Source organism: Orcinus orca, chromosome 7 (assembly GCF_937001465.1).
Source record: "Orcinus orca chromosome 7, mOrcOrc1.1, whole genome shotgun sequence".
In the NCBI taxonomy this organism is placed as follows: Eukaryota; Metazoa; Chordata; class Mammalia; order Artiodactyla; family Delphinidae; genus Orcinus; species Orcinus orca.
Genome location: NC_064565.1, coordinates 70,778,877 through 70,806,795, shown reverse-complemented (window position 1 = coordinate 70,806,795; position 27,919 = coordinate 70,778,877). Strand labels below are relative to the sequence as shown.

General features: G+C 39.3%; 1 pseudogene; it reads left to right on the top strand.

The window, feature by feature from the left end:
* Positions 1–17,290: 17,290 nt before the first annotated feature.
* On the top strand, positions 17,291–26,814 carry LOC101283482 (F-box only protein 5-like; annotated as a pseudogene).
* The last annotated feature ends 1,105 nt before the right edge of the window (positions 26,815–27,919 follow it).

Genomic DNA, 27,919 nt, shown 5'->3' with positions numbered 1-27,919 from the left:
ATGATGGCAATGTTTCATTAAATAGAGAATATCAATAAAGAGATAGAAATTAGAAAAAAAGAACCAAATGAAATAGAAAAACACAATAACTGACATAAAAAATTCACTGTAGGGACTCAAAAGTAGATTTGAACTAGCAGAGGAAAGAAATAGTGAACTTGAAGATAGATTGGTAATGATTATGCAAGATGAAGAACAGAGAAAATAGAATGAAGAAAAATGAATGGATCCTCAAAGAAATGTGGGTACCATTACGCATACCAACACCCTCATTGATGGAAGTACCAGCAGGAGAGGCGAGAGAAGAGAAAATATATTCAAAGAAATAATGGCTGAACACTTCCCAAATTTATTGAAAAATAATAACCTACACATACAGGGAGCAAAATGAACTCTAAGCAAGAAAACACAGACAAATACATTATAGTATAAAAGTCAAAAACAAGGAGAAAATGTTGAAATCAGCAAGAAAAAATTTGTTTTGAGAAGTTCAGGCACTAGACTGCCACAGGGTCCAATGACACAGAACAAAGTTGAAGACCCTCAGGCATAGTCATATAGAATAAAATAACTGACCACAGGGCACAGTGGGAGGGGGAAAAACCCCAGTTTTCAATCTGCTTTTGTCAAAATGCTGCAGAAGAAAAAGTGTCCATAATCAAAATGAAGGGGGGGGGGCCGCGGGTGGCGGATGTTGGGTTAAACAAAATTAAGTAGATTTTGTTACTACAGGACTTGTCGTAAATTTTAAAATGTCAATTGTGACTCACAGGTATGGGTAACACTTACATCATTTCCCAAATTACTTTAACCATAAAAAACATTTTTGAAGTACCTCTCCAGGCTCAAGGTTTGAAGAGCACTTTCAGAAACACTGACCTGCAGTTAATAAAAGTGAGGGGTGTTGATAACTGCTGGGATCAACTGGCATCTCTGTTTCCTATATGTCTGCATCAGGCACTACTTTCTCTTAAGGGCACCCATAATAGACCACTACCCATATTTTTAAGGACATCCTAGGTCAAAGGCTGTCTGAGGTTCCTGGTAGTGCTGCTTGCAAAGGTCCCCAAATTTAAGTCACCCTAAGGGGTGACTATGCCCTAGCCTGTCTTTTTTGATCTGGGGATCACATTCTGTTAAAAATCTTTAGACTCTATTAATGAGTGCAAAAAATGACAACCACTGCTAATGGGCTTCTATACATGGAAAATTTCTTCCCATTCCTGTTTCTAGTCTTAGGTGCTGGTTTATAATAACAGCCTATCAAAATGTTGCATGCCGCTTCAAAAAACGTAGTTATCATCTGAGAGCTATACTTAACATCAAATGCCAAGGCAGATTTATCAGCAGCTGAGGCCTGGAGCACAGCCAGTTCATGGCACTGAAGATTTGCTCACTGCAACTCACCATCAGAGGGTGTATGTTAGAGGAGGATGGACTCAAGCCAGATATCAAGAGCTATGGCTCAGCAACTTGAATCAGGGTGACAGCAAACAAGGACTGGAGGAGCGGCATAAAAGCACACGAAGACAACTTCAAAAAATATAATACTGCTGTTGCCTGTCAGAAAATAGCAATAGCAGCACAGAGGCCAACTTTAGTGTGCCAGGAGGTGAAGTGGCTTTTTTTTTTGTTTTTTAACAAAAATGCTTACAGCCTCTAAGAGAAAATGTGACTCATAAAAAGAACTAAGCACTATCTACAATGCAAACAGACAAATAAATAGATGGAAACTCACTATGGAAATTACCTTAGTCTAATCAAGTGTATCATCAAATAAAAATATTCTACATAGAAAACGTGGTTCCTGGGCTTCCCTGGTGGCGCAGTGGTTGAGAGTCCGCCTGCCGATGCAAGGGACACAGGTTCGTGCCCAAGTCCGGGAGGATCCCACGTGCTGTGGAGCGGCTGGGCCCGTGGGCCATGGCTGCTGAGCCTGCGCTTCCGGAGCCTGTGCTGCGCAATGGGAGAGGCCACAACAGTGAGAGGCCCGCGTACCACAAAAAAACAAACAAACAAAAAACAAACAAACATGGTTCCTATATATTCTATATGGTCGTTGACCTTTGCTTCTCTAATCCTCCTAACAGTTACATGAGTTTGTAAATCTCTGAACTGAATCCCATCCAGCCTGAAATACTTAGAATGGTTTCTGTTTTCCTGATCAAAATAATTGTACTGCATTTTTCCAATTAGGAAGGCCATGGACAATCGACTGAATGATTACAGGGACAGGATTTTACTTTCCTAGAAAGTTGTGCACAAGTTAGTGAGCATTAAATACTGACTCTTTAACAGATTAATGAAAGGATAGAGTAGAAGTCTATCCTAGCTATGGTGGCCTTCCTGTAAGAAGGCCTCTTTCTGAGTAGAAAAAGGAGCAAGTGAGGGAAAAATCTACTGCATGCATAAGATAAAACCAAGAGACAAACAATTACCAACAGCAACAAAAGCAGATCTCAAGGACCCAGAACAACTCTGGATAACAAAGGGGTGGCAAGCAGGAAGATAAGCATCATAGATAAAAATATCTTATAGTTAGTTAAGAATATAGTTAAGAATATCTTAACTAAAAGAGAACCAATAGGCAATCAGAAATCCAAGGATTATACCAAGAATCTGTAAAATTGAAAGAGCTCACCTATCATATTGACTTTTTTTAATGATAATATCTCATTTTGGCAAATTCAGAAATGCAACCACTTATACATAGTGCTGATGGGAATACAAATTGCTACACTGATTTAGGAGAGCAGTTTGGTGATATGTTTTAAATGTTTAAAGATGTTCAGGGTTTTGACCATGCATTTCTACATCTAGAAAATTTTTCTACCAAAATCACACTTTTGTTTAAAGGAAAAGCGTGTGTGTCTCTAAGTGCTTTAAGAATGGCTGGATGAACAGTCTACAGAATACCAACTGATTCCTTCTGTGTATTGAAGAAGCAGGTAAATGTTTTGTTTTAATCTTCTTTATTTTTTTTGGAATCTTCTCTGATAAACAATTACTAATTCTATAATACATAAAATAAAATACACTCATATAACAATTGAAAGGGCAATAGAGTGAAAATACACACAGGTGTCAGGAAAACTTGATCGTAGTTTTATGTCTCTTGTTAATTATTCTGTGGTTCCAAGGAGGCAAGAGTTAATTTTAGATGCGTTGCTTTAGACCCTACAGTTAGTAACTGGTAAAGGGAGTCTCCTAATCAAAGTGGTGAAGCCAGCAACTGAGGAGCAACAATTCCTAGTGGAAAAAAAAAAATCCAAAGCCAACAAACATCACCCTAACACAAATAGAGCCTCCAGTCTCTGACTCTCATTCAAAAATATATATAGGGAGACTTAGGAGGAGTGGAAGGGAATAGCATGATATAGTCTAGGAATAGAATGGAAGAGAATAAACATTATCTTCGCTATTTCTGCTCTTCCAGGCTTCCTAAAGTATTCCACATTTCATCCATTATACCTTTTCAGCAAGGCCAGGAAAATTGTTTTAAAAAATCAAGGAAAAGGAAAACTTCAAAAACAGAATAATGCTAATTTTTTAAATTCAATGAAATTTCTTTTTCTAATAGTCTGTGAGACCCAGGAGGACAGAGGCCTAGTCTCAGTTGTCTTTTCATTTTCAATGCTTAGGAAAGCATGCGGCTCAAGGAAGTTTGATGAACAAATGGATGAATGAATGAATGAACGAATGAATAAACAAATAACAATTTGAATCTTTTCAATAAGTCTCTAAAACCATCCCATTTTATCCAGAAAAGTGCCAGTAACAAATCAAGTATCTTTCGAATAATATGCAAATATACAAAATAAACTTATAAGAATTTTCACTACTTCAATTTTATTGGTATTTGTGTTAAATTCAACTCCTACCCCCATTCATCAGGCTCCTAACAAGTCTATCAAGAGGATGCTGGTTGCCACACTTCTTTAGGTATTTCAGAGCCTTGTGCTTCCAAGACTGAATCATTGAGAAGAAACATTTAGGTAGTTGACCCACAGTGAATTTAACAGGAGTTTGACATGCATCAGCAGTATCAAAGCCGACTCATACACAGATGAAATTTGTGCTGACTGGGTGACAGCCTTTATTGTGAGACAGTGAGGGGCTTGAGGGCCTTTATTGTGAATGAGAATGACAGCACTTCAGAAAGGCCTGATGCAAATTCTTTGACAGGTTATATAGTCACATACAAAAGTATCCTTGCTGCTGTCATACATCATCATTATTTTTTAACGTCAAACCTGTATTACACTGAATAAAAAAACTAAAGAAAAATTCTAGTCCTGACTGCATGTGAAATAACAAATTAAAAATGATTTCAATCCCAAATCCAGACCATGATAAAAGAAAACCAGTGACCTCTGTTGTTCTCATGCTTGTGGTTTAAAAAACAATTCGATTATTTTATTAGCAAATATATTTTAATTTAATCATTTCAATTATTTAGCAAATACTTGAACAATATCACAGTATCAATGGATTTATAGAGGTGTGTTCCATTTTTTCCAAGAAAATTCATTCAAGGTCAAATTCATTCTGGACTGAGTAAGTTTAGTCATCTCTGTAGGTTCCTGCCTTCATTTCTTGCTAAAGTAGGCCATTCCCTTTTTTATTCTCAGTCTAGCCCTTCTATGAGCTAAATGCTCCTACTATAGTTTTCACACTCCATGAAACTATTGCCTACATAGACCTCTATTTAGTGCCTCCTACTGGACTTTCTTGACACTGTGTTTTGCCCACCTGACTTTGGGACACTTACTTTTTCCCTGCTTAATAACAGTAAAAGCTCTAACTTACTGAACGTAACCTAGGGCTGTCATTGCACTGGAAACTTTATACCAGTTATCTCTAATACTCACCACAGCCCATCAAGGCAGGTAATAGCATCACTGTTTTACTGGTAAAGAAGCTGGAGCTGAGAAGACTGAGCAATTCGTCCTGGGAGATGATATACAGGAAAAGCACATGGCCTTGGAGTTAAAAAAATCTGAGAAGTCCTACCATTAACCAAGTATATGATCCTAAGCAAGTTCATTTGACCTCCCTAAGCCTCAATTTTCTCATGAGTAAAACAAGAATACTAAAGTATAATAGGGAGTTTAGGGTGGTGGGCAGGGAGATGCTCACCTGTGGAGTTGAACCTCCTATGCCCATGCCATATAATTTTTCTTTCCTGATTAAGGGAAAAGAAAATATTAGTAACTTATAATTACTATCCCCAGGATGGATTGCCTAAGATCACTGCATTCTCTCATTAAGATTTTTACATGTTTTCCTGAGGGCGAATGAATGACATACATAAATCCCACACCCCGACTTAGGCATACTTCACCTATAACATATCAGTTGCCCCAAACTATATAAGCAAATGCTTGTCCTTTTTTTAAGGCATTGCACTTTGCCGTTTTTTGAGCCCAGCAGAAAGAGCCAGTAGGATTAAGACCTAGAGAGTCTCAAGATTTCTTCATTGGCCACAGCCTCTACCATCTCTGGACCTTGTAAAGGTTGTAATAAGTTGCTAGAGAAGGAGAGTCCAGAAATTCTCCACAAGTATCCAGCAGTCAGTTTCTGTGTTGCCCTCTGACTTCCACTGCAAACATTAACATTTAACAAGGCTTGACATAGGACCCTCAGACAGTTGAAATCTTTCACTTCCTAGTGGATAGCTAAAAGTAGGCTTTGAGTACTTCATTAAAAAGAGGGAATCAAAGGTCATATGAAGACTTTGACCAGTTTTTGTCTGTTCCTGTCCTGATACTCACTTCTCTTTGCAATTAAAAGGACCTCAGTCTGGCCCAGAGAAGGGAGTCACTCATAATTTTCATGAGATCCTACAGCATAATGGCAAATGAAAATAATAAAACCCTGCTCTTTTAGATGAAAAAAATATAGAATCAGAAATATGATTCTATCTTTAAGAAATTAGTCAGTTTTAATAAAAGTAGACTCTGAGGTACCCACATGAAGTTTTTGTTTATCCAGAGGCAGTGGAATATATTGCCTCTGGCAATACCACTGACAATGCCATTTTGGGTTACCAAGCTCATTGGTGGACTACCACCAGTGAGCTAGTCTCAACTCTCCCGCCTTTCCTTCTTCATGGGTGTTCACCCTCCCTAAGTTTCCTGGCATACAAGGTCAAGGAGATAAGAGCACTCTCTCATTTGTACAGAACTGTCTTTATACTAGAATATATATACATATAGTACATATTAAAAAATAATTTTATAAATATGTGTTTATATGTATGTGTATATGTGTGTTTATATAAACAGCAGTGTTGGGTGAACTTTGAGCTTTGTAAAATACAGAGTCATAATACATGACTGGTATTAAAAATATCAACACATTATAAATCTGTACCTGAGGCAAACTGAAAATCATTTATGATATAAACTTGCTCTGGTTTTTTTTTTTTCTTCCTCCTTTTCCCATTTCTAGCTCCTCTTTTCTAAAAGTAGAAAACTCAGTGTAATTTCTGGTGCTTGAAAAGTAATATACTCTGAGCATCTCTCCACTGCAGTGGTTTGTAGGAAGTTTGTATTATTAAAAATACTTCTAACAATTTCTACCCCTAAAAACAATGCTTAGATTATTTTTAATCTTTGGCAATAATGTCTATCTCATGGGGTTGCTGCAAAAATTACGTGACATATTTATAAAGTACTTAGTATGCAATACATAATTATATGATATTCTCTATCACTTAACCTCATAAGTAATGAAACACAAACCCAGGTTTTGCCATTTCGGTCACTTAGGCAAATTAATTTACTTTTTGGTACCCAGTTTCCTTGCCTATAAAAAGGAGATAATAATAGTATCTATCTCACAGGATCGTTATGAAGATTAAAGTTAATATATGAAGCATCCAGGCCAATGCCTGGCATGTAATAAAGCTCATACATTAGATACCATCATCATCATCATTATTATCGTTCCAGGCAGGACTTTAACACACATCTATCTTTAAAACCTGCAAGCTTCTCAACCTATTGCCTACTAGCCTGAACCTAGTCGGATTTCCTGCTGTCAGAAATATCCAAAAATGCCTTCTCTACTTGGCTTATCTGATATTCAGGTTCCCAGGTTGGGAACAGGCTCCCTCTGGCCTTCCATCTGCTGACTAAACCTTGATTGCAGAAATAACCAAGCCTTTGATGAAGCATCTTTCCCCTCTTCTAGGGTTGCCAGATAAAGTACAGGAGACCAACTTAACTTTTAATTTCAGATAAGAAATGAACATTTTTAGTGTAAGTATACTATCTTAGTCTATCTGGGCTGCTATAACAAAATACCACAGACTAGGTGGCCACAAACAACCGAAATTTATTTCTCACAGTCCTCGAAGCTGGAGGTCCAAGACCAGGGTGCTAGCATGGTTTCGGTGAAGACCCTCTCCAGGTTGCAGACTGCTGACCTCTTTCTGGTCCTCACATGGAAGGGATGAGCTAGCTCTCTGGAGCCTCTTTTATGAGGGTACTAATTTCATTCATGAGGATTCCACACTCATGACCTAATCACCTCCTAATACCATCACTCCGGGCACTAGGATTTCAACATATGAATTTGGGGGGGATACATTCAGACCACAGCATATACCCTAAATATTGCATGGAACATAATTAGATTACAAAACTGTTTCTTGTTTATCTGAAATTCAGATAACTAGACATCCTGTATTTTTATTTGCTAAATCTTACCAACCTACTCTATTCTAATCCAGTTCTAACATGATAAATACAGAAAGATGAACTTCTACTTCAGCATCCATTACTATGGGTCTTGTTTTTCTTTGGCCTTATTCATTTGGCTGGCGGGGGTGGGGGCCCCAGTAAAGGGTGGAGGAGCTGAGGAAGACAAAACTATAGCATAGAATTTCCCATTATAATCCCAACCTTAATAGCAGCTAATTTCTTTATATAAACGAGGTTGTTTGGGATTCTCCCCATATATTCCAAACCTTTCTTAACACATAAATCTCTCACAACAAATAATGTTACCAAGTTTAATAATCTTAACATCAATACTTTCTATTTTGTTTAAGTCAATGTCTCTTTCCCTTTAAAGTTTGTATGATTTCAAAAAGTCTCTGGGATCTTAACAATAGAACAAAATTTCAAAAGCCATCATCATCATCATCACCATCATCATCTCCTGAGGACTGAGAGATTATCTCAAAAGGTAAAAGTCATGTGGTTTGGGAACTAGCAGCAGGCAGAGCTTAGAATATAGGCTGAAACTCAAATGCCTACACTGCTAGTCAGGTAACTTAAAATGAATTAAGTCAGCTGTAGAAGAGAATTTGCATACATGCTATGTGCAAGAGAATAAGAAATGGAAAGCATACACCTCAACTGAAAGGGACAATAGACCCTGTGTTGCCACATCGTTTGACTTTTTTTTTAAGAGAAGCCAAAAAATCCTGACTTTTATGTGAAATCCTTCTATTGACTTTTTATTTATAAAACATCATGCAGGCCTAACACAATATACATATAAGAGGTAGCCTGCCTCTCCACACCCTCTCCAGCATTTATTGTTAGTAGATTTTTGGACGGTGGTCATTCTGACCGGTGTGAGGTGATATCTCACTGTAGTTTTGATTTGCATTTTTCTAATAGTTAGTGATGTTGAGCACCTTTTCATGTGCTTCTTGGCCATCTATATGTCTTCTTTGGTGAAATGTCTATTTAGGTCTTCTGCCCATTTTTTAATTGGGTTGTTTGTTTTTTTGATATTAAGCTCCATGAGCTGCTTGCATATTTTGGAGATTAATCCTTTGTCCATTGCTTCATTTGCAAATATTTTCTCCCATTCTGAGGGTTGTCTTTTGGTCTTGTTTATGGTTTCCTTTGTTGTGCAAAAGCTTTTAAGTTTCTTTAGGTCCCATTTGTTTATTTTTGTTTTTATTTTCATTAACTAAAAGTAGAACTACCATATGACCCAGCAATCCCACTCCTGGGCATATACCCTGAGAAAACCATAATTCAAAAGGACACATGTACCCCAATGTTCATTGCAGCACTATTTACAACAGCCAGAACATGGAAACAACCTAAATGTCCAACAACAGATGAATGGATAAAGAAGATGTGGTACATATATATGATGGAATATTACTCAGCCATAAAAAGGAATGAAATTGGGTCATCTGTAGAGATGTGGATGGACATAGAGTCTCTCATACAGAGTGAATGAAGTAAGCCAGAAAGAGAAAAACAAATATATATTAACACATATATGTGGAATCAAGAAAAATGGTACAGATGAACCTATTTGTAGGGCAGGAACAGAGATGCAGACGTAGAGAACGGACATGTGACACAGTACAGTAGGGGAAGGGGAAGGTGGGACGAATTGGGAGATTAGGTTTGACATAAATACACTACCATGTGTAAAATAGATAGCTAGTGAGAACCTGCTATATAGCACAGGGAGCTCAGCTCAGTGCTCTGTGACGACCTAGATAGGTGGGGTGGCGGGGTGGGAAGGAGGTCCAAGGGGGAGGGGATATAGGTATACATATAGCTGATTCACCTCATTGTACAGCAGAAACTAACACAACATTGTAAAGCAATTTTACTCCAATAAAAATATATATATATATAAAAACATAAAAAAAAGAAAGAGGTAGCCTTTCAAGCCTTGCTCACAGCTTCCAAAATTCAAGTTCCTTGAACTTCAGCAAATTTGGTCCTTATGGGTACTTTAGGAAACTCAATAATAACTGAATTTTTAATTACTGATAAATGCGATTCATTTTGAGTCTTCAAAAACAGTTTTCCATTCAAAATAAACATTGGTTTATTTTTTAAACACTGCCATTCAACATTTTGGTCAAAGGCAGTTCTGCTTTTCGAAACTAGGTTCGTAGACACCATGGGTCTGTCATTGTTTCCTATGCATCCACAGACAGCTGAGGAAAATGGCCATTATGCTGATTCTGAGTCATTTAAAAATGCACATTTTTAAACAAAGATGCTTTAACAGAGCTTTCTTTCTTATTAAATTAATAGAACATTATGCCTGTTGCTTCTATAAAATGTTATTTTTAGACTATAAATGTAAGGCCTAGGAAAGTCATTGCAGAGACATAAACTATTGAATGCTTTTCAGTTTAAACATATCTTTACTGTAATCATTTTTCTTTATATTTCCTGCAAAGTCATCTAAAATGCATTCTCCAGGATGGGTAAATAGTCCCTAGTATAGCTAGCACTTGGTCATATGACTCATGGGGTTTTACACTGCTTGGGTAAGAAATCATTTAAAGTGCTGAGAATTGGTGAATGTAACACGGAAGTCCATCATGGGAATTCCAGCTGCTGCTTTGACTACTTGGGTTTCTGATTAATTACTCAGATAAATAGATAAATATGCAATTACTTTGAGCCAAGGCAACAGAAAAAATCCTTTCTATCACCCGATTAGGAACAATGAGTTGTGCCCTCAGAAGCCTGCTGTTACTCATCACCAATGCCTCCAGTGCAGGTGGTGTTGTTGTTTTAAGAAATGAAATGCTTTTGGTGAACATGAGTTTTTACGTTTTTTATTAACTTTACAAAAAAGAAGAAAGAAACTAAATGGAAGATTTAAAGGCACTGCAAACTAATGCTAGGATAAATCTTTTGTGTTCCCATATCTTTATGGTAACTGGAAAGACTACAAGCTTTGGAATAAGCTCAGATGCAGTCTCAAATCTGCCTCTTAGTGCAACGAGCCCAGAGACAGGACAGAGATTGTTGCGTCATGGTGACGAAGTGCTGCTGATGCAGGCCAGTGACAGATGCGACGGGCATTGTTTGTGTGGGGCTAGAGGCCCCAGGGGCGGCAGGGAGGCTGCCGGCACGGGCAGTGGTGGGTCTTCAAAAAAAAAAAAATTTGCCTCTTAGCAGACCTCGAGAAGTTTCCATTAATGACTCTAAGCCTCAATTTCTTCATCAAAAAATACAGGTAAGAATACCTACCCAGCAGTATTCTTATAAGAATTAAATGAGCACAATGTCTACTTAAGGGCATGATTTATATCCCTATACATATATATTTACCAAGTACCTCTCTCCATGAAATAAATGCACCTAGAAAATGAAATCCTCCTAAGGAAAATGAAGCTCACAGGATGAATGCAACTCCTAAATTTAATAAAAATGTTCATTATATAATTGCCACCTGAATTCCTCTTCATGTTTAGTACTGTCTGCCATGTGCCCAGAACCATTTGTATATTCACTGTTAAAGGAAAACTATTTCTCTACTCACAGCACTTCCAAAGTCAAATGTGTGGGGGTTTTTTCCCATGTCGATCAACTTTCCAACTCTGAACACCAACTAAATGTCCTATAACTTAATTCAATACCAGGACTTAGCATCCAGCTCCACAGGTTTAGGGCTCAGTCTAAAAGCCCTCACTTCAGATGTCAGCCACAAGTAATGGATCTGTCCAGGACTTCCCTGGTGGTCCAGTGGGGAGTGCTTCCACTGCAAGGGGCACAGGTTCGAGCCCTGATCGGGGAACTAGGATCCCACATGTCATGCGGGGAAAAAAAAAAAAAAAAGGGGTCCGTCCAACTTGGCTGCAAAGTCAGGAGCTCCTACAAACCTTCCCCCAGGTTAGAATGGCTCACAAAACTCAGGGAAACATTTACTTACATTTACCCATTTATTGTGAAGGACACTATAAGGGATGCAGATGAACAACCAGATGAAGTATACAGGGTGAAATCCAGAAAGATGCAAAGCACAGGAATTTCTGTCCCCTTGGAGTTGGGGTGCACCACCCTCCCAGCATGTGGATGTGTTCACCAACCCAGAAGCTCTCCAAACCCTGTGGTTTAGCATTTTTATGGAGGTTCCATTATACAGGCACGATTGATTAAATCACTGACCTTTGGTGGTTAATTCAATCTCTAGCCCCTCTCCCCTTCCCAGAAGTCAGGGAGTGGGGCTGAAACTTCCAACCCTCTAAATGTGCCTTGATCATTTTGGTGAACAGCCCTCATCCTGAAGCTATCTAGGCGCTGCCAGCTACCAGTCATCTCACTAGCATACAAAAAGACACTCACATCGCTTAGGAAATTACAAGAGTTTTAGGAGCTCTGTGCCAGGAACTAGGGACAAAGATCAAATATCCTAGTTTTTATTATATCATAATATCACACCAACCCTGAAGAAAGGCCCAGGAGTGTCAGGAGACAGGAAAGAAAAGCCAGTAAGCCCATGTCTTGGAGGGTAGTAAGCTAGAAGACAACACCGTCCCTAAACAATTTTAAGTATCTCGAGCAATATGGGCTTATATCTTTCAAGCAAGCAAGGTACAAGCATGGAGGTTAGCGATCAGGATGGGTACAGAGCAGGGCCTTTGCCCCTCAAATACCCCAAAAGCACACTCAGCTGGTGGTGTTTTCCTCACACAGGAGAAATCAAGCATGAAATACACATGTAATCCAATTCAATTCCAGAAACAGTTCCATCACCTATTTAGAACAAAGAGACTGTATGTTTCTCACAGAAGCACATTTAAGGAGAGCTGAGCCATGTTTAAATTTTGACAGTGCTACAATTCTTTGGGGACCAGCTGTCCAAGGAAAAGCAGCAAGCCCATGACATTCCCTGAACAGATAATGGTCACCTGTCAGATCCTTGTTCACGGCCCACGCTGACTGCACAGAGCAGTAGCAGTAGCATAAGATGAAGCACATTGATATCCTACTCAGGGAGGAAGGTCTAAACGACAAGAATTTTATTTGTTTCTGGTCAATTCTTTAGCCTGTAAGGAACTCAAGGTAACCTCTGGGGGGGAAATGGCTGGGGAGAGAGGATTGTAAAGCTATTGCCTCAAACATAGAGGTAGCTTAGTGGACTGACCTTTCAGTCATGCCCAGAGGTCACATGGTCTCTCATTCCATCTCTGGGAAAAATCTGTGTGCTAGATTATAATTTCACTTTTTCATAAATCCTCATGGCCCCAACCCTACCATGTAGTTCCCCTCTCTGCATCCTCTTCATCTCATCCTCCATTTTTAACTGCAAGGATCACCCATGTTTTATAAGGAAAAGTACTAGGAGAGAGAATCTGATATTCCAAACTCATCCCTTCCTGTCATTGCATGCAAAGGTTACTACCCAGACCAGCTGACCTTAGGTCAAGGTGACCACTCTTGGTCAGTCAGTTGAAAGAGAGTGACTAGGGAGGGAAGAATCAGTGGTTTGCCCCAGACCATGGTTATGAGCCTGCATGCTGGCAAGCTCACTGACGGCCTTATCTATACACCCCTGAAAGGGTAAGTGTAAAAGAAAGGGCAGCATTTCCTGGCTCACTAAGCCTAACTGATAGTGTGAACAACAGAAGGTGTCAAAAGGTATATAGACAGCTGTGATTGATAATGTTTGGAACTTTCTTCTCTAAATTTCAGGAATTGTAGAATCACATTTAAATGCAAAGTTCAAAGTTTCAGAACACATAAAATTACTTAGAGCAAAAATAAGATTAGTACCCAATAAGGGTCCATGGGACTTAAAATGAAAAACTGGACATGTTTTCCTTTTGAATTAGACAATATCAATTTGGCAAACATATGAACCAAAATATTGAGTAAAATGAGTTTTACACAGCCTTGTTAAGGTTTTTCCATATTCTCTAAATGAGACCAAAAGTTTCCCAAGTCAGGTAAATAAAATAAATAAAATATGCGGTGTTATCTTAGTGCCCACCACATAATAACTTTTTGGTTTTTGTCTTTTTTGCCACACCACACGGCACGCGGGATCTTAGTTTCCCGACCAGGGATCGAACCTGCGCTTTCATGGAAGTGCCAAGTATTAACCACTGGACCTCCAGGGAAGCCCCCATAATAACTTATTGACCTCACATCTCAAAAGGACAGTGAGCGATATATCCTTTTAGATGTTTTTTAAATGATAATGAAAAGTGAATCTTAAAAATAAAAATGACCATACTGATTACTTCCCACTTTGAAGAGATAAACAGGTAAAGGAGGTAGCTGGAGTTTCAAGGAGAGTAACGTGAATGACATCTGACACTTGGCTACTATTTTACTTGCCCACAGAAGGAGTGATTTTGATACCAAAGGTTGAAATAGGCTTTTCTAGGAGAAAAAAAATCACAAAAGAAATTCAGGTCAAGTCAGAATAAGAGATGAAGGCATATATTGACTGAAGAACAGCTCTGCTGGATAGCTCTAAAATGGGAATATATGGAGGTGGAGTTTAATCACAGGTTCCTTAAAGGTCAGGGGAAAGCAGGCAATGAACAAGAACTGCTTTTTGAACAGCTTAAAATTATAAGAATGTTCCAAACATAAGATTTAAGCTTAGGAACAAACAGGTTACTCACTTTTGTATTTTATTATTTCTAAACTGTCATTTAAGAATTTGGGTATTGTTTACCTATGGTACTAGGTTTACTTTATTCCCTACTACCTTTTGCCCCTCTTATAAAGATTTCACAACAGAATGTTATATCATTTTTTCGGGATTAGTTCTAAATTACCACATCTTTTTTGTAACCTAACACATATGTCAATTATCTTAGTTTTTCCAACCTCTAATTCCCATAGCTGGTAGAGACAAACAAATCCATTTTCACTTCCTTCTTTTGATTAGAAAAACAAACTTTTTATCATTCATATTTGTATCTAAAAGCACTAAATTCCCTTTATCATTGTGTATACTCTAAGGGTGACCATAACAGGTTCCTCAGTGTAGCCATAGCAACACCCAGGGCTTTAAAATGGCCAACTGTGGCTAGTGATCTTAATTCTTTTCCATAACAAAAACACTATCTGATACATATATCCCCTTGCAAAATCACTTGCTGTTACTATTGCTTTTTCTCTCCTGAAATGTTATCTTCCTTCCTTACCATTGCTTAGTGTACAAGCCCACTAATTTTCAAGACCCTGGACTTTATCTTTTTTCTGTGCTTTGAAAAAATATATGAATAAAACACAAATGAGAAAAGAAAGATTAAAAAAAAAACACTGCCATTATTTATGCTGATAGTAAATAACCAAGGCAGCGTGAGAAGAGAGCTGTCATCAACAGCAACATGACCAATGACAACAGGAACACAAATTTGTCACTGGCTTTCTGTCCAGTATCTATAATTTTCTCTCTGGCTAAACATTATTTATTTGATAAGGTTTAATTATTAGATAATATTCATTAGTTATCAGCATTGTGTACATTGTTCTATTCAGAGAAGTGAAGATAGATAAATTGCACAACAGATACAGATCACAAAAGATGCAGGGTAGAGTGGAGAACATACCAGAAAGCAGGAAGAGCATGTACAAAGACACAGAGGCATCGGTGAGAGGGAGGATGCAGCCTGTAGCAATAGAAACTGAAGGACGTTTGATAGTGCACTAAAGGTCAAGATGTGCACAAGAAGTAGTAACAGGAGGTCAGAAGAGTCTGTGAAAGAAGGCAGGGATGTCAAGGCCACTGCAGAATAAAATTCAGATGGCTGGCAATGGTTGGCAAACATTCCTGTCAAAGGCCAGACAGTATGTATTTTAGGCATAGGTTCAGGCCACCTACAGTCTCTGTCACAGATTCTTATTTTTTTGTTTTTCAAAGTGTGAAAACCATGCTCAGCTCACAGGCAGTACAAAAGCAGGCCAGAGCTAGACTTGGCCCATAGGCCTCAGTTTGCTACTTCTGCTGTAGTCAATTGTTTACCTTGTCATATTGCCAGAAGCTCCAGGCACTGGAGAGAGAAAGAGAAACCTCAGAGTTACTTCAAAGGAGCTAGAACGACAATGAAGGATAAGTTGAGGTGGCCTAAAAACAATCCACCTGGCTGCCCAGGATGGGCTGTAGTGATATTACTGTCCCCCCATCCCATGGTTCATTTTAGTTTTTGAACGCTGAGGTGACAGAGAGTAATACATAACTGAACATTTTGGAAAATAATACATACACAGGCACAGATTTAGGTTTCTTAGTATGATAACAAGTTTTTTGATCTTTAGAATTACTTGTCCTCTAGCTATCAAAGAAAGGCTTTGCTTTCAGAACCAGATCACCATGCAGTGAGTGCAATGTCCTTTTGCATTATAATTCATAGCCTCCTTTGAAAAAGCTTCTGAGTAGAAATCTTACCTGAGCAGTATTTTATTCTTCCTGCTTACTGTATCCATTTCACAAAATAAAAAGTCTCATACACAGAAATCAGGGGCTTAGCTATGGAGATTTTCAGGTATGTTCAGTGAACCTAAATTAGCTCACAACACATGCCAACAGACAATGGGAGCATATCTCCCTGCAAAGAACAAGCACCATATGTGTTTGGAAGACTCTCCATAAAAGATGAGGAGGCCTTCCCTGGTGGTGCAGTGGTAGAGAGTCCGCCTGCCGATGCAGGGGACGCGGGTTCGTGCCGCAGTCCGGGAAGATCCCACGTGCCGCGGAGCGGCTGGGCCCGTGCGCCATGGCCGCTGAGCCTGCACGTCCGGAGCCTGTGCTCCGCAACGGGAGAGGCCACAATAGTGAGAGGCCTGCATACCGCAGAAAAAAAAAAAAAAAAAAAAAAGATTTGGAAAAGAGGGCACTCTGCAATTATAGCTCACAGCTCACTGACTTAGTACTTACCCTGGGGCACCAACACCCTCCCTATTGTGAGTCTAACCGGGTGATAAAGCCCAAAGTCTTCCTGTGTCTGAGGCATATCCCTAGGCTGCTTCTATGCTTAAAAAAAATCAAGGTTTGTACTCAACGCAGGCATTAGACACCCCAGTTTCCAACATGCTAGTTCTACCCCATGTCAATTAATAGTTTCACCAGAATCTAATTTTAAGTAACTAAAAATTTCAACAAACTAGAACATAACCATCACATATTTCTGTATCTGGGGGAATAAACAAGAGTTATAGAGGTTATAGTCTTAATAAAAAGAAAACACAATGAAAATTTTAAAAGAATAAACATAAAAACACAGCTCAAAAACTTAGAAATGAGCACAAATTAAGGAAAGTATACAATTAAAAATAGGAAGAACTGACCTTAGTACATGACATGGTTATATTTTGATTACCCAACTAACAATCATAATCAGAAATGTGAAGTCTCAAGAGCTCTGAGAAGTGGACGACCTGCTTCTCTGCCGCGGGTGCAGCTCCCTCACCTGAGGCGGACCCCACTTGCCCTGGCGTGAGCTGGCGCCCCTGCAGCTGCTCCCCACGGCGCCCTCCGGTTCCTGCCACTGCAGCTACGGCGCCCTCGCCCCTCAGACGGTTGTAAAGAAGAAAGTCTCACTTTCTGCGTCAAAATGAAGTGGGATTTTAACTATTAACACGTTCATTCTGGAATTAAACCGGTAAAGCCTGATGACAGAAGACAAGGTTCCTACACTACTTCATATTTGGAAGGTTCTTAAAAAGACTGCATTAAAGACTATGAAAAGGTCTTCCGGGAAGATGGCGGAAGATTAAGACGCGGAGATCACCTTCCTCCCCACAGATACACCAGAAATACATCTATCTACACGTGGAACAACTGCTACAGAACACCTACTGAACGCTGGCAGAAGACCTCAGACCTCCCAAAAGGCAAGAAACCCCCCACGTACCTGGGTAGGGCAAAAGAAAAAAGAATAAACAGAGACAAAAGGATAGGGACGGGACCAGCACCAGCGGGAGGGAGCTGTGAAAAAGGAAAACTTACCGCACACTAGGAAGCCCCTTCGCGCGCGGAGACTGCGGGTGGCGGAGGGGGAAAGCTTCGGGGCCGCGGAAGAAAGCACAGCAAAAGGGGTGCGGAGGGCAAAGCGGGGAGAGTCCCGCACAGAGGATCAAGGCCGACCGGCACTCACCAGGCCGAGAGGCTTGTCTGCTCACCCGCCCGGGCGGGCGGGGCTGAGGCTTCGGTCGGAGCGCCGGGAGAGGACTGGGATTGGCGGCGTGAACACAGCCTGCAGGGGGTTAGTGCGTCACAGCTAGCCGGGAGGGAGTCCGGGGAAAAGTCTGGACCTGCCGAAGAGGCAAGAGACTTTTTCTTGCCTCTTTGTTTCCTGGTGCGCGAGGAGAGAGGATTAGGAGCGCTGCTTAAAGGAGCTCTAGAAACGGGCGCGAGCCGCGGCTAAAACCGCGTATCCCAGAGACGGGCATGAGACGCTAAGGCTGCTGCTGCTGCCACCAAGAAGCCTGTGTGCGAGCACAGGTCACTGTCCGCACCCCCCTTCCGGGGAGCCTGTGCAGCCAGCCACTGCCAGGGTCCCGGGATCCAGGCACTACTCCCCCGCGAGAACGCACGGCGTGCCTCAGGCTGGTGCAACGTCACGTTGGCCTCTGCCGCCGCCGCAGGCTCACCCCGCCCTCCGTGCCCCTCCCTCCCCCACGGCCTGAGTGAGCCGGAGTCCCCGAATCAGCGGCTCCTTTAAGCCCGTCCTGTCTGAGTGAAGAACAGACACCCTCCAGTGACCTACACGCAGAGGCGGGGCCAAATCCAAAGCTGAGCCCCTGGGAGCTGTGAGAACAAAGAAGAGAAAGGGAAATCTCTCCCAGCAGCCTCAGAAGCAGCGGATTAAAGCTCCACAATCCACTTGATGTACCCTGCAACTGTGGAATACATGAATAGACAACGGATCATCCCAAATTGAGGAGGTGGACTTTGAGAGCAAGATTTATGATTTTTTCCCCTTTTCCTGTTTTTGTGAGTGTGTATGTGTATGCTTCTGTGTGAGATTTTGTCTGTATAGCTTTGCTTCCACCATTTGTCTTAGGGCTCTATCCGTCCGTTTTTTTGTTGTTTTTTTGTTTTTTTAATTTTTTTTCTTAATAATTATTTTTTTATTTTAATAACTTTATTATATTTTATCTTACTTTATTTTATTTTACTTTATCTTCTTTCTTGCTTTTTTCCTTCCTTCCCTCCTTCCTTCCTGCCTTCCTCCTTCCCTACCTCCCTCCTTTCTTTCTTTCTTTCTTTCTTTCTTTTTTCTTTCTTTCTTTCCTCTACTAATTCTTTCTTTCTACTTTTTCTCCCTTTTATTCTGAGCCGTGTGAATGAAAGGCTCTTGGTGCTGCACGCAGGAGTCAGTGCTGTGCCTCTGACGTGGGACAGCCAACTTAAGGACACTGGTCCACAAGAGACCTCCCAGCTCCACATAATATCAAACAGCGAATATCTCCATCTAAACACCAATACCCAGCTTCACTCAACGACCAGCAAGCTACACTGCTGGACACCCTATGCGAAACAACTAGCAAGACAGGAACACAACCTCACCCATTAGCAGAGAGGCTACCTAAAATCATAAGTCCACAGACACCCCAAAACACACCACCAGACGTGGACCTGCCCACCAGAAAGACAACATCCAGCCTCATCCACCAGAACACAGGCGCTAGTCCCCTCCACCAAGAAGCCTACACAACCCACTGAACCAACCTTCACCACTGAGGACAGACACCAAAAACAACGGGAACTATGAACCTGCAGCCTGCAAAAAGGAGACCCCAAACACAGTAAGATAAGCAAAATGAGAAGACAGAAGAACACACAGCAGATGAAAGAGCAAGATAAAAACTCACCAGACCTAACAAATGAAGAGGAAATAGGCAGTCTACCTGAAAAAGAATTCAGAATAATAATAGTAAACATGATCCAAAATGTTGGAAATACAATAGACAAAATGCAAGAAACACTTAACAAGGACCTAGAAGACCTAAAGATGAAACAAACAATGATGAACAACACAATAAATGAAATTAAAAATACTCCAGATGGGATCAATAGCAGAATAACTGAGGCAGAAGAACGGATAAGTGACCTGGAAGATAAAGTAGTGGAAATAGCTACTGCAGAGCAGAATAAAGAAAAAACAATGAAAAGAACTGAGGACAGGCTCAGAGACCTCTGGGACAACATTAAACGCACCAACATTCAAATTATAGGGGTTCCAGAAGAAGAAGAGAAAAAGAAAGGGACTGAGAAAATATTTGAAGAGATTATACTTGAAAACTTCCCTAATATGGGAAAGGAAATAGTTAATCAAGTCCAGGAAGCACATAGAGTCCCATACAGGAAAAATCCAAGGAGAAATACGCCAAGACACATATTAATCAAACTGTCAAAAATTAAATAAAAAGAAAACATATTAAAAGCAGCAAGGGAAAAACAACAAATAACACACAAGGGCATCCCCATAAGGTTAACAGCTGATCTTTCAGCAGAAACTCTGCAAGCCAGAAGGGACTGGCAGCACATATTTAAAGTGGTAAAGAAGAAAAATGTGCAACAAAAATTACTCTACCCAGCAAGGATCTCATTAAGATTTGATGGAGAAATTAAAACCTTTACAAACAAGCAAAAGCTGAGAGAGTTCAGCACCACCAAACCAGCTTTACAACAAATGCTAAAGGAACTTCTCTAGGCAACAAACACAAGAGAAGGAAAAGACCTACAATAACGAACACAAAACAATTAAGAAAATGGGAACAGGAACATGCATATCGATAATTACCTTAAATGTAAATGGATTAAATGCTCCCACCAAAAGACACAGATTGGCTGAATGGATACATAAACAGGACCCATATATTTGCTGTCTACAAGAGACCCACTTCAGACCTAGAGACACATACAGACTGAAAGTAAGGGGATGGAAAAATATATTTCATGCAAATGGAAACCAAAAGAGAGCTGGAGTAGCAATTCTCATATCAGACAAAATAGACTTTAAAATAAAGACTATTACAAAAGACAAAGAAGGACACTACATAATGATCAAGGAATCGATCCAAGAAGGAGATATAACAACTGTAAATATTTATGCACCCAACATAGGAGCACCACAATACATAAGGCAAATACTAACAGCCATAAAAGGGGAAATATAAAGTAACACATTCATAGTAGAGGACTTTAACACCCCACTTTCACCAATGGACAGATCATCCAAAATGAAAATAAATAAGGAAACACAAGCTTTACATGATACATTAAACAAGATGTACTTAATTGATATTTATAGGACATTCCATCCAATAACAACAGAACACACATTTTTCTCAAGTCCTCATGGAACATTCTCCAGGATAGATCATATCTTGGTCACAAATCAAGCCTTGGTAAATTTAATAAAATTGAAATTGTATCAAGTATCTTTTCCGACCACAATGCTATGAGACTAGATATCAATTACAGGAAAAGATCTGTAAAAAATACAAACACATGGAGGCTAAACAATACACTACTAAAGACTACTTAATAACGAAGTGATCACTGAAGAAATCAAAGAGGAAATAAAAAATACCTAGAAACAAATGAAAATGGAGACATGACGACCCAAAATCTATGGGATGCAGGAAAAGCAGTTCTAAGAGGGAAGTTTATAGCAATACAATCCTACCTTAAGAAACAGGAAACATCTCGAATAAACAACCTAACATTGCACCTAAAGCAATTAGAGAAAGAAGAACAACAGAACCCCAAAGTTAGCAGAAGGAAAGAAATCATAAAAATCAGATCAGAAATAAATGAAAAAGAAATGAAGGAAACGATAGCAAAGATCAATAAAACTAAAAGCTGGTTCTTTGAGAAGATAAACAAAATTGATAAACCATTAGCCAGAATCATCAAGAAAAAAAGGAAGAAGACTCAAATCAATAGAATTAGAAATGAAAAAGGAGAAGTAACAACTGACACTGCAGAAATACAAAAGATCATGAGAGATTACTACAAGCAACTCTATGCCAATAAAATAGACAACCTGGAAGAAATGGACAAATTCTTAGAAATGCACAACCTGCCAAGACTGAGTCAGGAAGAAATAGAAAATATGAACAGACCATTCACAAGCACTGAAATAGAAACTATGATTAAAAATATTCCAACAAACAAAAGCCCAGGAGCAGATGGCTTCACAGGCGAATTCTATCAAACATTTAGAGAAGAGCTAACACTTATCCTTCTCAAACTCTTCCAAAATATAGCAGAGGGAGGAACACTCCCAAACTCATTCTATGAGGCCACCATCACCCTGATACCAAACCCAGACAAGGATGTCACAAAGAAAGGAAACTACAGGCCAATATCACTGATGAACATAGATGCAAAAGTCCTCAACAAAATACTAGCAAACAGCACATTAAAAGGATCATACACCATGATCAAGTGGGGTTTATTCCAGGAATGCAAGGATTCTTCAGTATACACAAATCAATTAATGTGATAAACCATATTAACAAATTGAAGGAGAAAAACCATGTGATCATCTCAATAGATGCAGAGAAAGCTTTCGACAAAATTCAACACCAATTTATGATAAAAGCCCTGCAGAAAGTAGGCATAGAGGGAACTTTCCTCAACATAATAAAGGCCATATATGACAAACCCACAGCCAACATCATCCTCAATGGTGAAAAACTGAAAGCATTTCCACTAAGATCAAGAACAAGACAAGGTTGCCCACTCTCACCACTATTATTCAACATAGTTTTGGAAGTTTTAGCCACAGCAGTCAGAGAAGAAAAAGAAATAAAAGGAATCCAAATCGGAAATGAAGAAGTAAAGCTGTTTGCAGATGACATGATACTATACATAGAGAATCCTAAAGATGCCACCAGAAAACTACTAGAGCTAATCAATGAATTCGGTAAAGTAGCAGAATACAAAATTAATGCACAGAAATCTCTTGCATTCCTATACAGTAATGATGAAAAATCTGAAAGTGAAATCAAGAAAACACTCCCATTTACCATTGCAAGAAAAAGAATAAAATACCTAGGAACAAACCTATGTAGGGAGACAAAAGACCTGTATGCAGAAAAGTATAAGACACTGATGAAAGAAATTAAAGATGATACAAATAGATGGAGAGATATACCATGTTCTTGTATTGGAAGAATCAACATTGCGAAAATGACTCTACTACCCAAAGCAATATACAGATGCAATGCAATCCCTATCAAACTACCACTGGCATTTTTCACAGAACTAGAACAAAAAATTTCACAATTTGTATGAAAACAAAAAAGACCCTGAATAGCCAAAGCAATCTTGAGAAAGAAAAATGGAGCTGGAGGAATCAGGCTCCTGGACTTCAGACTATACTACAAAGCTACAGTAATCAAGATAGTATGGTGCTGGCACAAAAACAGAAAGATAGATCAATGGAACAGGATAGAAAGCCCAGAGATAAACCCACACACATACAGTCACCTTATCTTTGATAAAGGAGGCAGGAATGTACAGTGGAGAAAGGATAGCCTCTTCTATAAGTGGTGCTGGGAAAACTGGACAGGTACATGTAAAAGTATGAGATTAGAACATTCCCTAACACCATACACAAAAATAAGCTGAAAATGGATTAAAGACCTAAATGTAAGGCCAGTAACTATCAAACTCTTAGAGTAAAACATAGGCAGAACACTCTATGACATAAATCACACCAAGATCCTTTTTGACACACCTCCTAGAGAAATGGAAATAAAAACAAAAATAAACAAATGGGACCTAATGAAACTTCAAAGCTTTTGCACAGCAAAGGAAACCAAAAACAAGACCAAAAGACAACCCTCAGCATGGGAGAAAATATTTGCAAATGAAGCAACTGACAAAGGATTAATCTCCAAAATTTATAAGCAGCTCATGCAGCTCAATAACAAAACAACAAACAACGCAATCCAAAAATGGACAGAAGACCTAAAGAGACAATCTCCAAAGAAGTCATACAGACTGCCAACAAACACATGAAAGAATGCTCAACATCATTAATCATTAGAGAAATGCAAGTCAAAACTACAATGAGATATCATCTCACACCAGTCAGAATGGTCATCATCAAAAAATCTAGAAACAATAAATGCTGGAGAGGGTGTGGAGAAAAGGGAACCCTCTTGCACTGTTGGTGGGAATGTAAATTGATAAAGCCACTGTGGAGAACAGTATGGAGGTTCCTTAAAAAACTACAAATAGAACTACCATATGACCCAGCAATCCCACTACTGGGCATATACCCTAAGAAAACCATAATTCTAAAAGAGTCATGTACCAAAATGCTCATTGCAGCTCTATTTGCAATAGCCAGGTGATGGAAACAACCTAAGTGTCCATCATCAGATGAATGGATAAAGAAGATGTGCCACATATATACAATGGCATATTTCTCAGCCATAAAAAGGAACGAAATTGAGCTATTTGTAATGAGGTGCATAGACCTAGAGTCTGTTGTAGAGAGTGAAGTAAGTCAGAAAGAGAAAGACAAATACCGTATGCTAACACATATATATGGAATTTAAGGAAAAAAAATATCATGAAGAACCTAGGGGTGAGACAGGAATAAAGAGACCTACTATAGAATGGACTTGAGGATATGGGGAGGGTGAAGTGTAAGGTGTGACAAAGCGAGAGAGAGGAATGGACATATATACACTACCAAACGTAAGGTAGATAGCTAGTGGGAAGCAGCTGCATAGCACAGGGAGATCAGCTCGGTGGCTTGTGACCACCTGGAGGGGTGTGATAGGGAGGGTGGGAGAGAGGGAGACTCAAGAGGGAGGAGATATGGGAACATATGTATACGTATAACTCATTCACTTTGTTATAAAGCAGAAACTAACACACCATTGTAAAGCAATTATACTCCAATTAAAAAAAAAGAGATAAGAAACAGAAAGATAAAGTTGCTAATCTAGAAAGAAAAACAAAAAGACTTTGAAAGTTTACCAGGTTTTGGGTCACCGACTATGAGCTCCAGCATTGTAGAACTTGAAACTGAAAGCAAACCCTGGCATAATAAGGAAAATCAACATGTACGACACTTAACAGTTCAAATGGCATAGAAGAACTGGAGACCAGTGTACCTTATGAAGACAGTGGCTACCCTTCATTTTCCCAACAAAGTGGCTTCAATGAGCATGAAGACAGTAGCTTTCCCCTGGTGGAAAATTTCAGTGACAGTCCACAATCCTGCCCGCTATGGACGCAAAGCGCAGACCAAGATCCCAAGAAAAACTTGCTGCCAGCTCTTCATTCTGAAAAAGTGGTTTGTTCAACGTTAAAAAAAAAAAAAAAAAAAGGTAAATGAAATCCTAAAATAGATTGGGAGAAGCTGAGGGAATTTATATCCAGTGGAAATTTTAGACTACGGAATATAATTGGCAGGAAAACAGGCCTAAAGTGTGTAGATGTTCTCAGGGAACTCTTTCGAAGGGGACTCAGACATCCCTTAGCAAATATTTTAACACAGCTCAGTGATATGGACTTAATCAAGTAAGTATTGTTGTTCTGAGTTCATTAGTGTAACCCATGAAAATTTTTGTTAGGTGGCTCAGCACCACCAGCTCATGCAAAGACATAGTAGGGGGGCTTCCCTGGTGGCGCAGTGGTTGAGAGTCCGCCTGCCGATGCAGGGGACACGGGTTTGTGCCCCGGTCCGGGAAGATCCCACATGCCGCGGAACGGCTGGGTCCGTGAGCCATGGCCGCTGAGCCTGTGCAAAGACATAGTAGGGTAGTCTTGCACTGTTGTTTAATTGAGGTGATGACTTTTGTCTGGTTGCTGGTATTTTACTACCTATGTGTCACTAAGAGGAAAGAAAGATAATTTTTAGAGTATGTATTTAATCCAGTTATTTCAAATTTCATATGTATGCTATTAGAAAACTATTTCTGTTAGATTGGGATCTTTGTTCTTTTGGTTCTGAAATTGTTCATAGGTAAGCTACATCTTTTAGTCTTAACTATAAAACAACAGCCTAGGTCTGGTGTACAGGTCCTATAGGCATTATGATTTTTGTCACACTTGAAAGTATAAAATAGTTTCTGTTTTTTTTAGGCTATTTTCAAATTTGACAGTAAATTTGACAGTGATGAAAATACAGAAACCCACAAATGGGTCTGATTATTACTGTCTCTTAGAAACCTTATACTGACTCCCCTTTCTCATTCCACCAAAGAAAACCTGTTAGGATGTGGTAACTGAGAATTAAGGTGATTATCTAATCTATTGAATTAGATTGCCTCCAACTCAACTGGGTTCATTTTCGGCTCTTTGAAAAATTTTTTTTTTTTTGGCGGTACGCGGGCCTCTCACTGTTGTGGCCTCTCCCGTTGCGGAGCACAGGCTCCGGACGCGCAGGCGTCCAGGGAAGCCCTGAAAAATATTTTTTAGAGATACTCTTTGTGTTACTTTACACTGGTCCATGAAATATAGCTGATGCAAAACAGACATAAGTAAGTATTGATTTTTATTGTTGGCCAGCTTCTTGAGAGATAATCGGCATCACAACATTTTTGTTAACAAAATGGATTTTTTAAATTGATTTCTACTAATAGCAGTGTGTCCTCAAGTTCGTTGAAACTTGTCTAATGTTAATAAATAACCAAGATGGTGCCATATATACAATGGGGCTTATTTGATATTTGAGGATATTGTGAAAAAATGAAGTACTAAGTGTAGTGGTTCTTAAGCCTGGATCCACTTAGAATTACTTAATGGTGAGCTTTTAAAAATAATACAGAGCCCTGGCCCCCATTTTAGATCAATTAAACCCAAGTGACTAGGCCTGGGCCATCCTTAAATCTTAAATTCATGCCTCAGGCAATTCTAATGCATAGCCAGGTTTGAGAAGCACTGCTAATAGAAATTTCTTTTTTGCACTGTTAATGTTTCTGAAATATAATCTTGGTTCTTTGTGGTGCTTTAATTGTTTGCTTTATAATCATTTACTTTTCCAGCGTGTCTAAAGTGAGCACAACTTGGAAGAAGATTCCAGAAGATGATAAGGGGGCATTGCAATTGTGCAATAAAGCAATACAAAGAATTACCATTAAAAAAAAAAAAGAACTGTGAAGTTTCATTAATGTTTTGTATTTTTTTAACATCTTTATTGGAGTATAATCGCTTTACATTGTTGTGTTAGTTTCTGCTGTAAACAAAGTGAATCAGCTATACGTACACATATATCCCCAAATCTCCTCCCTCTTGCATCTCCCTCACACCCTCCCTATCCCACCCCTGTAGGTGGTCACAAATCATTAATGTTTAAGTGGGCAAGAGAGCCTATGAAAAACAGCTCTATCTATTGCAAACCTTATGTTCATTATTCAAAACACACAAAAGAAACAACAAACAAAATGTTATAAGGTACCATTTTACTAAGTACCATACTAGATATGGAGATATAAAAATGACTAAAAGATGTCTTGTGCCCTTTTACTATAGCCCAGTGGAGGAGAAGATACATATGAATAGAGTAAAATGGAAAAAAATACCATTAAAATGGTATGTGTAAATTATTGGAGTAACCTAAACAAGGAAAAAATAAAGCCTTCACAAAGGTGACATCTGAACTAGCTCATCTAAAACTGTGATTTACAACACAAATGAAATGTCTCATAATTCTATTTATAACAAGAAATGTACGTTCTTAGTCAGATGATGTAAACCACACATGCTCCCTGAACTGCCCCCACCACATCGGCCCCTGTGGGCCTTTGTCATACCTCTGGATCCCTCAAGGTCCCCAAAGTGAACAGTGTCTGTGGCGGCCAAAGCACATCCGTGCTTGGGCAATAAACAGGTCAGTGACCACAAGTGTGTAATGAGTTTTTAAAGTGCCGAATATTTTGGAAGTGAAGAGAAAGAAATTTAAAGGAGAGAAACTCTCCAAAACAGTCTGTAATAACCTATAAGAATATTTCTGAGAGACCTTAATGGACTTCAAAACAGAGAATTTGACAAGTTGAATCATTGGTTCAAAGGAATAAATCCCAGATACTCTGTAGATGTCATTTTCCAAAACTCTGACTTTTGAGAACTCAAACTTTTTCTCCATAATAATTACCATCTTTCAGGTCCATTAGTTTCATGGATGTTGTCTATTGTTATTTTCTTCTGTCCCTCCTCCTTTCCATGAGAAACAGCTTCTTATTCCCAT